This window comes from Heliconius melpomene, chromosome 18 (genome assembly GCF_056956725.1).
Source record: "Heliconius melpomene rosina isolate 202511_hmr_F chromosome 18, ASM5695672v1, whole genome shotgun sequence".
Classification (NCBI taxonomy): domain Eukaryota; kingdom Metazoa; phylum Arthropoda; class Insecta; order Lepidoptera; family Nymphalidae; genus Heliconius; species Heliconius melpomene.
In genome coordinates this window covers 10,572,007-10,587,813 of record NC_140406.1, presented here as the reverse complement: position 1 = coordinate 10,587,813, position 15,807 = coordinate 10,572,007, and the positions used below count along the sequence as shown (strand labels likewise).

At 32.5% G+C, this 15,807-nt stretch overlaps 1 long non-coding RNA gene across 1 annotated transcript in view; it reads left to right on the top strand.

Moving 5' to 3' along the window:
- LOC146529549 (uncharacterized) overlaps positions 1-15,807 on the top strand; it is a 38,977-nt gene that overhangs the window by 11,344 nt on the left and 11,826 nt on the right. The window contains exon 2 of the long non-coding RNA XR_014879018.1: positions 3,612-3,653. This is a non-coding gene — a long non-coding RNA (uncharacterized LOC146529549). The remainder of the gene's footprint in view (positions 1-3,611; positions 3,654-15,807) is intronic.

Below are 15,807 nucleotides of genomic sequence, written 5' to 3'. Positions count from 1 at the left end.
CCTTCACCTTTTTTTTTTTTCCACTTCTACGAGTACGAGCGAAGTCCCACCATTCAACACACAATGCCTCGTGCGTGGAAAAGTGGAAAACGTAATGTAACATTAGGTTCCCAGGACACAGCGTGAACCTAGAATTTTTTTAAGCATTCACAACTCTCCTTTCTCGACTTTCCATAGAAAGTTAAGGCTCTACGCCGCTTCGTCTCGACAGAACAAGGAATAAAATATATTTTATACAGTCAGACCACAAAAGTCCCTCTTTTCGACTTACACTATTGAGTTGCAAAATTGAGCTTTATCTTTATTAGAGCTGAACAAGTATCGTCATACAATTATTTTCGTATTTACATATAAATTTCATCATTTTATGATGTAATCTATTACTTACATTATCCTATATGTTTCATAAAGTATTTTAATCGTTGAGGCCGTTGTAGTCGCAGCGGTACAGCTTCTAGCTGTTTGCGACGGTTGTGGATTTGATTCCCACTCAGTGGAATTAATATTTTCATTTCTTTGCTCTGATAAAAAGGCAAAGTGTGGCGTTAAACTTCGGCATGCAACACGCTATGTCTGGAAAATTTAGTGGAAAGCGTTCCCCTTTCCATGGAGGCCCCTATCCTCCCATGTATCTCTGTGTCTTATTTTACTTTTCCTAAATATACATTAAAAATGTTAAAAAAACCATTTACTACATTTTAAATGAAATGGTTCTATTTAAAAAACGTTTTGCTAGGTTACGTAGTATAAACTGGCCTTAGCTGTTAACGCTAATAGACTAAATTGGTGTCCCCGGTGGAAGTGACTGACGGGTACTCTTTCGCACAGTTATAGTTCTAGCTACATATTAATTCGTAGTTTTGTTCTATGAATGTTGAAAATTTAATAGTTGTAATGAATTTTTGAAAAGAAATTAATATTTTCAAGTATTATTGCACATTTTAAAACGGAAAAAATATCTTTGAAAGCTTATAATTATTTGAACTTAGGTGTATTTAAACCTGCGCGTTTCCATCGCTGTCCAGAAAGCCGTGGAGTCATTAAGTAGCTCCTTTAGTGCTATATTTATTTTCACTTTCAATATATTATTCTAAAATCTACTAAAACAAAACTCGACCTTATAATGCTACAATTACTGTAAACGTTTGTAAAATAAGGACCGCGTGACGTACCTTCCGAATTTTACTTAGTAAAGAGGAAGCTTTTGTAATATAACTAATAGCTAGCTAATAGTACCTAATATAAAAAGTAAAACAAATATATCATATTCTTTTAGACTAACGCTATATATTAAATGGCGTAACTCAACACTGCGCTTTTACTTATCACCAAAGCGAGCTTTCACCGTGAAAGAGAAATTAGCAGGTAATGCTTAGACGGAACGGACGCCTTTTAAACAAAATACGTTTACATTTCCACCAACAAAGAGTTTTGTATTTTGTAATTACTTACCTTAGAGGTGAGCAAAATCATTTCAATTGTTTCTGTTCGCTCGGTCATTTCCTTCCAACGACTTATTGGTGGAAATACAAATAAGCAGAAAAAAAGAAGAAAGAAGCGGAATATAGTTTACTCTTGCTAGTTCAACGGAGTCCTTAATGGGTCCCCTCCGCTCGAGGTGAAAAACGGGCTTTAGATTTAGTCCCAATACCATTTAGAGAAGACATTTAGAGAAATAGAATGGAATATTATAATATAAAAAACCCAAAAAAAATGTTCTTTCCATTATAAAAAGGCCCTCTAAACAATATTTACGATTAAATTGTGTTTATTTTTGCCACCATTACTCACATTCACGTCATGCAGTGAGTAATCATTTTGTATTGCGTAACAAGTATGTAACCATAGGGTGTTTGATTCTTAGAATTTCTATTAAGGTAGCCTATTCGTTTTCCGTTTGGGACGATTTTTTTATCGGGGTCTATAAATAACTGTAAACGAATATAATTGAATATCATTAAATTATCATTATTTTGTATAATACAAAGGAGTTAATTCATATATTAATTCATTAATTTTTTCGAGAGATTTGCATTCAGATCAGTGCAAATCACTGATTGATTTAAATATCTTTTAAATTATATTTTACAGAATTAATTACAAGTATCTATTGCTTGTTCCGCGTTCTCGCTTACACGCTCGGCTTAGACGGAACGTGACAATGAGTCATGCTTTTTCGTGCGTGCTGCCGGAGTTCATCGATTTATAAGAAGTTATCAAGTCAAAAACTCTTTAGTTACTTTGAAACTACCAGAAATATTATTTGGCATATAGATTCTTGCAATAGAATGTAGGGGAGCACTAAGAGACGATTTTACAAAATTACTATTAAATCGGAAAAAAACAGGACTTTCTAATAAACAAAGTTGCAAGCGACAACTAGTCGTTAGTATATACGTATATTTACAATAATTATTATTCACATTATTATAATTGTATTGTAAAGAATCTTGCAAAGCCATAAATTTAATTAGGAATCATTTAAAATGAGAAAAAAACTCATGAAGCAAGTACATGTGTAGTTATTTGAGACGCAATATATCACATGACACGTCCATTGGCATATACATTATACATATAATATGCTTATTATAACAAATAACAATAAGGCCATTGTAGCGTAGTGGAATAATATGGGGCTGGATGCGGTGGGTTCGTTTTCCAATTGGGGTAATCAATTATTTTCATTTCTCCGCTCTGGTAAAATGAAACGCAGCGTTGAGTACCATTCAATATTCCGTTCATTTGGTGAACAGTTACGTACTTGCAATTTTTGCTATGAAGGTTTGTAAACAGTCTTTCTGCCTTTCTGGTGTTACAGGGGGTTGTTGGTGGCATCGGCGGTTTGCATTGTTTTTCTAATAAAAAAACACACATACTTATTGAAATAGTTTATTAAAAGTGTAATTACGTAATTGTTGCATCAGATGAGCAATATAATGTCTTTAATTTGGACTGGAAGTGGAGAACGGAGTATCTTGACACTAGATCTTGTTTGTACATCTAACCTGCTATGTGGATAAAGCGTGAGGCTAATTGAGATTTAACAGAAGCGCGGCAGTTGAAAATCCGATTATGAATCCGTGACGTTAATAGAATCAATATCGCTCAGATTACTCATCGATTTTCCATTACAGTTCTGTTCTGTAGTTGTGAGATTATTTGATGATTCAGTTTTAATATCATAGGTATATAGAATATTGTGTAGAGGCCCGTCGTCGCGCAGGGGGGCAAGTTAAAAATCCTATGTGGGGGGACGATTTAATATGTTAATTTCCTCGCTGTGGTAACGGGGTAAAGTGCTGTGTTTAATTACGCCACTTATCACGGTTTTCGGGAATGGATACGGAATATCTTAACATTAAATTCCCAGATCTCCTCTGTCTACTATATATATAACTTATAAAGAAGAAACTTTTTTGACATTCATAGCAATAATAAGATTTTTTTGTCTGTCCCACTGTAGCACGATGACTTCAAATTTTTACTATAGCAAAGTAATTTAACCATATTATTTTCTATAGAAATTGTACACTCGCTGGGCAATGGAGCCGAATTTTACTTTATTTTGGTTAACATTTAATATTAATAATTTGATTTTTTTGTTACAGGTACAGTATACCGATTGCTAAGACAATAATGGATTAACCTATGTAAGTTATATTTTACATGAAGTGAACATTAAAGAAAATCAATTATATATTTTTTTTATATATTATGCTTACTAGCGGCACCCGCGCGCCTTGCTCGCTTGAACAATACGGATATTTATAAAATTTTAACTTACCCTGACCCCCCCTAATTAGACCCCCCATACTAAAGACTTACCTTTAAAATATACTAGTTTATGTCATAAAACATTAATTAATTTCATAAAAGTTTACTCAAAATTAGTAGGATTTGAACCAACTATCATTAAGATATACAAAATTGCGCCTCAATGAAGCCTACGAGTAGTAATTACAACACGTGTCATACGCACTCGCTATCGACGATCGATACAGTCGTAGTACTACGGTAAGAGCGTTTGAATAATTGAATATCGTATATCGACTACGTATCGTTTATACGGCTATGATAGTGTATTACGTGTTGTCATATTAGGGTATCTAAAGCCTATATTCATTTAAAGGAAAAATTTTCATTTAAGGAATATGAATTATTTATCTTTTAATATAAATTAAGGGCAGGTTTAAGAGGTATAGTGCAGCGTTGAGTTCCGCCACGCACCACGAAAATTCAGTCTCTAATTCTGGGAAAAGTGGGGATGTGAGTGTCTTAGCATTTGATTCGATTTCGATTCGTACCAAGTTAAATTATTCTGGTACTAAAAAAAAACCATCACTTACATACTATTATAATAATTTGTTCTAATTACAATTGAACCCACTGTCGTCATGTTTACAGTTAGACATAATGCCACTGCGGTACAGTCTCCTTACATATTTTGATTTCAAAATCTCTCCAGGGCGGCCGTAATTTGTGGGCATCACACTGTTTGAGGACGATAAGAAGTAAATATTCAGCACCATAAATGACATAGGATTTTTAGGATTATCTTATGTTCTATGGCTTATGGCGTATGGCTTATAAAATGGCGGTCAGTGATAAGACTGATAAGCATCTTAGGACATTTTGGTAGTTGCTATGTAATTTACATATGTATATACCATAATATATGTAGACAAGACAAAGCGCGGCATTGAAGTCCGCATGGGAACACACAATGTTACGAAAATTGGGAAGTAGGGAACAGAGTGTCTAAACACTAGGTGCCCTCTCTCTCTCTCTCTGGATAGAGCGTAAAGTTAGTTATTTTTCTTATGCTTGGACTTAACTCAATATATCTCTTTAAGTGAGAATCAAACCCACTGTCATAGCATATGCCGTCTGACGTCAGAAAAAATTCTTTTGTACTGATGAATAACTATATTAAAAAAAACTATAGAAGATAGAGACTAAGGTGGATGCAGTTTCTACAGTTTTATAATCTTTAATTCCTAGATCGAGAATTGAACTCAGAAGCATCGCAATTAAAGTCAAACGCTGTTCCACTGCACCACGACGGCGTTTATATAAAATATTAACATGCACTTTCTTGTTCCGCTTTGATGTGTGTTCCCGACCGCTCCCTTTGAAATGGAGCTTTGTTTTCTCCTCATAATGAATGGTTTAGAATGTATGAATGAATTTCTTTCTTGAATGAGGCCAATTTTTATTCGTTCTTTTAGTGTCGTGAACTTATATGTTATGGAGTAACGGGAATTATATGCCTAATTTGTTGCAGTTAAATATAATTATATTATATAGAAAGTTTTGTTTTATAGAGCTTTGTATTTTTTAGCTTTATTCTGTATTCCGCATTACAGGGCATAGAGAACCTTGTGTTAATCAATTTGTTCCTCATTTTTCACGATATTGCGTGTTAAATAAAAAAATGTAATTCATCTTTCCCCCGAACGGGAATCAAACCCACAATCGCAGCAGCCGGACCCTGTGCCACTGCTCCATATTGGTCTCAGTTATGTATCCATTATTTTAAATATTTATTTCTTTGACGTATTATTATTTTTTATCTTTCAACATTTTATTTTACAATTTTTGCCCATATCACACATATTTTGTGTGGCGGGTAAGGTAACTTTGCATTTTGATCCCATCCCGATTGGATGTTGTCAATATTATCTTCGTCAAGAAGGTCTTCACACGCCCAATATCAAGACATACAGCTTTCGTCTTATCAGAGTGATAAATAAAAAAAATCCTCGACGGGGAATTGAACTTACTGCCATCGCTTTTACAGTCAATTGCTGTCGTTGTGCCACATACACAGACAAAATGACAATAATGAAAAACGAAGTGATTTGTCTCTAAGCGTACTTTGTGTTGATAGATAAAAGATGTTACCACACCTCATGTAATTCTCTCATTATTTGAACCAGTATATAACCGAAAACGCAGCTTGCATACGTAATCAGTTAACACAAAGAAGGTTGAAGTCGACTTCAATTTAGGCAAAGTTACCGAATAAGAGTTATTTTTAGAGGATTCTACGAATATTTCAATAGAAAAGATTTCTTTTGAAAATAAACTTTGTTTTTTATTTGAAAATAAATATTTTCGAAAAGAAAGTTTTGTGAAAGAAGACATTATGTTCTGTAAAAATTATAATTGGTTGAGTTTCGAGCACTAAAAGTATAAATTGGTTAATTATAACATAAGTAATTGCAAATAGAATTGCTACTTTTATATGTATTTTCCTCAACATCTCCACATAGATAGCTAGTGTTACATCACTCACTTTTTGGTGTTTCGTCCTTTCTTACAGACATTGCCTCTTAAATGCCGAGCTCTGTGTTAGCAACATTCCATGGACTAATAATAGCCTTTTTTATCCTAACTATTTCTCCGCATAGCAATTGCTAGTGCTAACTTCTTCACTTTCTACCCGCATTGAAGACATTGCGTCTTGAAAGGCTTTGACTTCAAAAAACTTAGTAAGCCATTTCTCCGGATGAGAATGGAACCCATTGGGAAATTATACCCATTTGCAGCAACATTTTTAACATTTCCACTCGTATCATATTCAAAAATAAGACATCTCATACCATAGATGGGCTCAAAACTAAACAAAGACTAATAACATTAAAAGAAGTTATTTTAGATCGAATTAAAAATCATTAGATGCCAAGTATAGAGGTTTTTGACTCGCAAAAGAATTTAAAATGTTACATTAGACCTAGTATACACAACCAACTTAGCTTTAAGCTCGAACAACCAGGCTGCACTACACACAGTCCTATTTTTAATGCCATAAGGTATTTTTTGTTTGTTTTATAATGGTTTTGCGGCAAAAAATGATGGTGTAACAGATGTGGAACATAGCTCTGTTACCATTATATGTTGAGCTCTTAGGATTCTTTGTGTTCGTGAATTTTGAAGATTTTGTTAGGGTAGAGCGGGGGACGGTAGGCCTCGTGGAGCTGGTCGGCCGTGATTTATTCTTTCTTTGTTTGAAACCGGGACTAAGTTGACACATTTTTTTTTAATTCGGTCAGCGTAGTGTTTTTTTCTTTAAACGATGACTTATTGCTCATTTCGTTTAAACTGAGTTCAAATTTGTATCAACCGTCTGTTTATTTTATGATTACGAAAGTAAGCTTTTTTATGTAAGCTTCTTTTGATTGCGTTGCGTCTTTATTTTGTATTATTTATTTTTTTATGTTCAGGTCTTATTCTTATTAATAAAAATATAGAGACTTAACACTCTATTCTATATTCTCCGATTACTTTAGAAACGTTATTTTTTGTGTAATCAGTTTATTTTTTTGTACTTATTTGAATTTATCTTGTACCTTCGAAGTTATATGGATCTGAATTTATAATTTAAAAAAAATCAACTTATTTTTGGCATTTCATTGAATTATTTACTAAATTCGTTCGTGGCTCAGTGGGACATCTGACTCTAAGTATGATGGTGGTGTGTTCGATCTCTAATCGTGGAAATAAATTATTTATATTTCCCCCTCAGCTCTTGTAAGTTAAATTGTGGTGGTGAGTTCCGCACTGAACACACAATATCTTAAATTTGGAAGGAAAGAAGAGAATTGAATATACTACTTCAAAAAAGTAATTATCATATAAATATTTTTTTTATCTAAGTAAATAAATAACGTAATTATTATTTATTCATAACAGTGAGCATATCATACCAGCTCTACCTTATACCTACTTTCAAAATAAAGACAAAAATTTCCTATTCCAATATAAAGGCATCTTTAATACGCAACATTATTCAGTTCAGATAACACCTCATTTGTGCATTAAAAGACTCCATTCATACAGACAAGCCATTCTTTGAGACGTTCTTCTTACATTTTATTTACTATTCAAACAAATTTAGACGAATCTATTCACTTGTAATAAGATCGAATTTCCTTTGAATCACGAAAATACGTTTGTAGAATTAAATTTGCACCTCGCAAACCTCTCGAACTCTATTCCAAAGCAATAAAACGTATATTTCGTTACCACTCCGTAGAGACGGTAGATTTAAACTGCAATTTCGATAAGACTCTACAATTCTTATCACAACGGAATAGAGTTTATTTTCGCTTGAAATATTTAAATTTATATTGAATAGCGTTTCTTTTGATTTTGAACCATATATATGGATGGTAGAGTTGAAATTTATTTGTCTGTATAATTGTTAAGCGGTGTGCACACGTGTAGTGCCCCAGTTATAAGCGTATGTAAATTTCTTTGTTGTCGATTGCGTCAAAGTAACGGGACCGGTGTGCTACAAGCCTTATAGGCTTTATTATTTTTAAAGGATGAATATCAGGCGACGATGTTATCTGTATTTGAATGTGTTTCTATCTAAAATGGTCTTTTGTTCAGAAAATTTTATTATATAATTATAATTTTTATGAACCTATTGTTAAGATACTCCATTTTTCACTCCTTTATTTTTTATATCAGTCGTAATATTTAACGGACTTCTTTTTTATAGATAAATGTATAATATATATAGTATTAGAAAATATATGTATATATAACTATTCTATAAGATAGCAAGCAATAAGCAAATATATTATCTTTCAATTTAGCGCCGTTCAAACATCCTCCGTGTGATACTCGTACTTATAAAATCAAATCCCATCAAAAACATAAATGTAAAAAGAAAGCCAAGTTCTGTAATAAAACGTATGCTTTCAGCGATAAAAGAAGTGAGATGTAAATGTATGCCAAGTTCAATGGTCAGTCCTGAAATTTATTTTTAACAATATAAAATATTTTATAACAACTGAAAATGCCCATTCTTCTTACAAATTGGAGACTTTATTTATGTGTAATATCTGACTTGGCTAGTTTTCATATGAATTTACAATAGAATCTTAATAGAATAGAATAGAATTTGAATACATTCATTAATATCGATGTAAATTAATTTGAAAACTAGCCAAGTCAGATATTACACATAAATGAAGTCTCCAAGTTGTAAGAAGAATGGGCATTTTCAGTTGTTATAAAATATTTTATATTGTTAAAAATAAATTTCAGGACTGACCATTGAACTTGGCATACATTTACATCTCACTTCTTTTATCGCTGAAAGCATACGTTTTATTACAGAACTTGGCTTTCTTTTTACATTTATGTTTTTGATGGGATATCATTACTTTTTGTACAGAAATTATAAGTAGGAAGGTTCATAATGTTATCAAAATCAAAATATTCTTTATTCAATTTGGCCATTACAAGTACTTTTCCTATAGGAAGCTACTATAGCAAGAAACTCAAGAGTTGCTCTTTTTAAAACATAGTTTAGAGTAAGCGCTTCATAGGACATTTCTCTTCGCCGAATAAACCAAGTAGGACACCATTGTGATAATACACTTCTATCTTAATATTGTACAAATCTACTGCAGCCTTTATTTCGGAAGTAGCTCCGTACGTAGTTAAGCAAAGCATGTCTTCTTTAGAAGAGTAAGGATTCCCGTTTCGAGCGCTAGTGTAGATACTTAAATCATTCCAGTTACGACATACGTACTCTACTATAGTCTCGCGCAATTTATTAGTTTGTTGTATATCAAAACGCTCAAACAAAGAATATGCAAAAGCATGCAAGAGACAGCTCCCATCGGGAGGCATTGGAACAATTCGGTGTAAGGTTCTTGTTTCACCCTCAAGCAATTCTATTGAACGACTCATTGTTCAACATGTCTTGGAAAAAATATAAACAATAAGTTTATTAAGTGCTGACGGTACCAATCTGAATTGATATGATCCCAAGGTTAACTTCGTTCTCTGCCGTTTTCACAAGTGTTCCTAAAACCAGTAAAATCATGAAACCCAGGCCAAAAAAACCATTAAAATATGAGCGCCTTCGTACAATAAAATGTATCTAATATAATTAGGTATTTACTTTTTTTATTATAGTCAATAATATTATGTTTTATTACTCTTAAGATGATATTTAATTATATATGAATTTAGATTATATTTATCTATGAATCTCGACTATAGTTTTTATTTTGTTGATTAAATGACAGTTGTCAGATTATAAAGTAATTAATGTATGCTGCGTTTAGAAATCTGATAAATTTATTATTATTTTTTTCTAATTTTATTATTTTGTTGGAAAAACTCAACACGCAATGCCTCCAGAGTTCGAAGGAAAGAGGGGAACTGAGTGTCTTAACACTAGGTTCCCTCTGTCTACCCCGCTATGTGTGGGATACACCGTAAAGCGGATTTATTTATTGGAACGAAGTTCCTTACGGCAGGCTTGGAAGGGATAGGGATTTCGCTGCGTGAACGAACTGAAAAAAATGTGATAGTAAAACCGTAAGAAAAATGCGTGGAATAAAACCGTTAAATGAGACGTGCCCAGGCGCGACAGTCGCATACACAGACGAGTAATGTATAATACCTTTCTCTTTCTCCCTCTTTCTTTTTTTAGTTGATAATTTGAATTACGATCTTTTTTTATTTTAAGTAATTTATTATTTCCTAAAATACTGAATTTTCTAAATACTTTCTTGTACTTAAATAAAAACAAATCAGCAAAATTTAAGAGAAAAATCAAGAAAACCTACATAAAATTGAGCACGACTTTTTTTGCAATTTGTGTCGATTCTACATTAGCCGAAGGTCTCGTCGTTCGTCGAACTTCGTTCCTAACTGGTGTCCCACGACACCACATTTTGGTTTTTTTTATTATTTTGTTTAAGTAATTTTTAATTTTCTCTTTTTTTCTCTTATTTTTTTATTAACAATTACTTAAATTTTTACTGTTAATAATTACTTTATAATTACTTCTGTTAAGATAGCTGGTAGGCTGACAATGTTTCAAAATAAAAATCAAATCAGCTTCACTCTGTATCCCGCACACAGAAGAGTAGACAGAGAGAACCTAGTGTTAAAACACTCAGTAACTAGTAACCAGTAACCAGTCAGGTTTTACAGTCACACTTTATGCCCCTGTGCCACGACTGACCTTACAGATAGTATATTATTATTAAATTTTATATATATTTCTATCAATATAATTACTTTTTAAAAGCTTTTATTTATATTTATTTTTTAGTGTATTTTTTTCTGTTTTAGGATTCTGTACCTCGAAAGCAATAAAACAGAACCCTTATAGGACTTAGTACTTAAATATTGTAATAATAATTTGTTATAATAATTTGTTATTTGTTATCATTGTGCCGATAGTGGTTTCGGTTAACGGTTTAATAGCGAAAAGCCTCGACCAACACCTTAAGAGACTATCGCTTAGCTGTTGGATCAAGAACCGGATACAGAAGGCAGTATTACTTGAGGCGGCACGTATTGTGCGGAGGTTCCTCTCTCTGGAGCCCTAGCCACCGATGGCTTGGACCCTTGTCCCGCCCTCGGAAGAGTGGTTTTTTTATATTTTTAAATGTATCTTTTTTATAATAATTTATATTTAAAAATGTAAAAGTGATTCACTAATTTAATAAAAGTTCTTCAGGTATTTAATATCAAATACGTTAATCGACTATGCAAATGCTCTTAGTATAATAAGTACTAAAATGTTTAAATTATCTATATATATAAAAGGACTTGTCCTCACTGACTGAGATAAGACGCACGCACAGCCGTAACCGCTGATGGTAGAAACGTTAAATTTGGACAAAAGTTTACATTCGTAATCTGGACATCCACTAAGAAGGGATTTCGAAAAATTTTAACCTTAAAAAGATGAAATAGCAGTTCAAAGTTTTTATGGAAAAAAATTTAAATCGGCACCGATTTTTATAAAATTTGAAATTTAGATTTTTAAAGGTATTTAATTGAACACGTGTTTCATCGTTTTCTAGAATTCTCCCCTCTTATTATTCCCCCCCTAGAGAGAACCTTTAGAGGTGCAAATATTCATAAATATTCATAAAATTTGAAATTCAGACTCTTAAACGTATATAATTAAACATATGTTGTATGGTTTTCTAGAATTCACCCCCTAAGGGTGCAAATAAGGGGTTGAAAGTTTATATAGAAAAATTTTTAAAACGCCACCGATTATTATAAAATTTGAAATTTAGACTTAAAAATATTTCATTGAGCACATGTTTTATGGGTTATTAGAATTCACCCTTAAATAGGCAAGCGAAGCTGCGCGCGTCCGCTAGTAATAAATAATAATGAAGGATGTTAATCCATTTATTATATTTTTATATTTTTACGTGAAGCCCTTGAAGTCCACATGATGACAGTTTCTCAGGACATAAATTAGAGTCATTTTCAGCTACAAATGGAGACATATATTATCTTAAAATATACTTGAAAGCATCGTGTTGTTTGAGATGGCTTACGTAAGTAATAGTGAAGTTAGTCTACAAAACAAATAAAATATTTACTAACGTGTGACATAAATAAAAGCAAATATATATAAATAATGCATTGCTCTTATTTTGTTGGCAGGCGCTATGCCTAAAAATCAGTTATAATTAACTTTGATTGCTATGCTTTCATTACAGGTGCTATAAGTAAATGTTCCTAATTGAATCTATTTATTGAAAAATTATAAGAAAATATTTAAAAAAATACTAGTTTCGGATTTTTCCCTTGACATACACCCAATTACTTAACCGGATGCTAAATTTCACCATTCTAGATCATCTGGAACTTGGTTAACATTAAGGTCTATAGGTCAGTCACCCCCCTAAAAATTTACGATTTTTGGACGTCATTATCTAAATAACTGTTTGAGCTGTGTTTATGAAATTTTATGCACGTATACAGGTAGGGGGTCTAAATATTTGAGCCAAATATGACAGCTTTAGGTGGAATAGTTTTTGAGTTACGAATAAGTAAAAAGTGGCTTCAAATGGTTCGTGTAAAATAACACACGGTGCTGCTCGCCAGTTCTGAAACCCAGAAACTTGGCACGCGCTCCGCGCGTTTTAAATTATAATTACAAAATATTGTTTATTCAAATAGACTTTTGCAAGAACTATGTAATCGTCCTATGAACGTGAAACTACCATAACGATAATTTTACTGTCACGATAAAAAAAATCAAAGTTACATTTGTCTATTAAAATTCACCATCAACCATCAATCTTTCAGGTGAAAACTGTAGAACAGATTTCCTGTATAGATAGATATCCCTATCTAATATTTTAAAAATCTATTTTTAACATTTGAGAAATTTTTAAAATGCTGCATTTTATATTCAACTATAAGCACTAAAATTAAACGATTTAGTGCCCTCGTATCCAATTTGCACAAGCATATACGATGTTAAACAGATCTCATAGATTTTATAGCACACCTACTGCCAAGAAATGGATATTCTAATATTTAAATATATCTTTCATGATATTCCGTTCGGGTTTAGTTGACGTATATCACCGGTTAGAATCTCAGGCTTCAGGCTTGTGGTCTCCTCTCTCTCACTCTTTCTCTCATCATCAGTACACACGAAAATCTTAAAAGTAAATTTATGTTACAAATTTAAACCAATGAACGACAAGCTAAACAGTTTACAGCGAGTTTTCGAAATATTGCCAAATGTATGTTTATTATTTCTTAAATATGTTATGTGCGTACGTCATGTAACTAGAATACATTTTAAGCTCTACGCTACGTGCGGTTTGAAAGTAAACTATAGGAGGTGTCGTAATACAATATTACTATTGTACGAGTAGTTACACGTTGATTTTTCTATACAGTGCACGACAGGTATGGAGGTTCGATTCCCACTCAAGGAAATGAAATATTTGATATCTTAATTCGCTCTGGTGTCCAGGCATAGCATTGAGTTCCGCCACTCAACACGCAATGCTTCCAGAATTCGACAGAAAGTGGGGAACGGAGTGTCTTAACACTAGGCTCCCTTTGTCTACAACAAGGTAATTACAGCATGAAGCTGAAAAAAAAAATTGTGTTTTTAGAAAATAAAAAAAATACTAAATTATTTCTTCTATCTAAACTAAAACATGAAATACCTAAAAATTATAACAAATCAGTCAGGTGTGAGTCAGACTCGAGTACTGTGGGTTCTCGTATAAATATCATATAGAAGTTGTCATAATTACAAAATTAGTGCATACGTGCCCCCCAGCGTGTAAGCACTGATTTTATATAGAAACTACTAAAAATATAAGTTTGTAATGTTTTTTATTTTTGTGATATACTTACAATTTTTTGGATATTCTTTTATTTGTACTGCAATTTCAATTAAAAGAAAATATCATACCAAATTTCATAACTCTAAGTCAACAGGAAGTATTTTAAGGGTTATGAAAATGCGGGGAATTTCGAACAAAATGGTAAAAATCGAAGCAATAATATAAGACAAATGCTCTTATTTCTTGATTGCAAGCGATTATGCTTCGATTTTCTAATTGGTAAACATAAAAGTTTACCAATACCATTTGAAATGGACAGACGGACTAATGGACAGACGATGTACATGAAGGTTCCGTATTTTTTTCTTTTGAGGGTAGGTATAGACAGAACTCTAAAAACAATTTACATTTTTAACGTGAAAAAGTGAGTAATGAGAGATATATGAGATAAGATCTTAAAATGATGCTTCTTGAACGAGTGGTGATGGTGGTGGTAGTGGTTGTCAACGAGTGGTTGTGATTATTCTATGTAAAACTTCATTTAATTAGCTATTATTTTTGTGCAAAGTTACATTTTGGTATATTGACAAGAACATACATAAAAAGTATTCGGGTGAATTCGGAACCTTTTTTGAATTTGGTTGAAAATGAGAACATTCTCTTTTTTGAGATTGGTTATAAAGAAATGCAACGATCAGGAATTTCACCTCTGACATCAATTTAAAAAGTTTTTGCTTGTAACTATTATAGTATAATCATTTTTTTACCAAAAAAAAACAAACTTTCTCAATTTTCACCGGATTCCATAATCGGAACCTAACCAAACTTACACCAAATTATCCTTGAAGTGTATCCTTTCAAATAAAAAAAGAATCATCAAAATCGGTCAGCGCGACATTGAGTTATTCGGCTATTTGTCGCGCACATACATATGTGATTTTCTCATAGATACCATTGTCACACATGGACCAAAAAAAAATGGGACCATTCGGGAAGCTTCACCTTTCAAATAAAAAAAAAATTTTCAAAATCGGTTCATCCAGTCAAAAGTTATGAGGTAACAAACATAAAAAAAAATAAAAAAAAAAAAAAAACAAAAAAAAAAAAAAAACATACAGTCGAATTGATAACCTCCTTTTCTTACAGAAGTCGGTTAAAAATACTTACATTGCACAGACTAATGTAAAATATAAACTTAGATAATTCGTCGACGCTAAAAAGTTAGACGTAAAGTCCAGTAAAAAACAAATAGTGTAGTAAAAAGACACTCCGCTCACTTTTAATATTTTTTAGAGACTACGTGTTGAGCGGTAAGAACTTTTGCCGTACGTTAGTTTTTTTAATTGGTACCAATTCCAGTCATTTTCCGCCGGATTCTAGAGGTATTACTTGTTGAATGGCGGAACCTAACGCTACACTTTTCCTCGTTACCAGGGTAAAAAAATAAAAATATTAAATATTTGATCGCTTCGAGTGGGAATCGGACTCACAACTTGTCTGTCCGTCGCCTCGACTAGCCCCATCTCTTGATGTAATGAAAAATCCGTTTCTCCGTCTGTCATGATCTTCAATTTCAAGATCGCTTTAGAGAATTTAAAGCTTCTGAAGCAACGCAATCATAAGATTCGAGTATTTATGCATTTTTTTGCTGCATTTTATATTAATTTCATCGCTTTATCAAAACCTATGTATAGTGTACTTT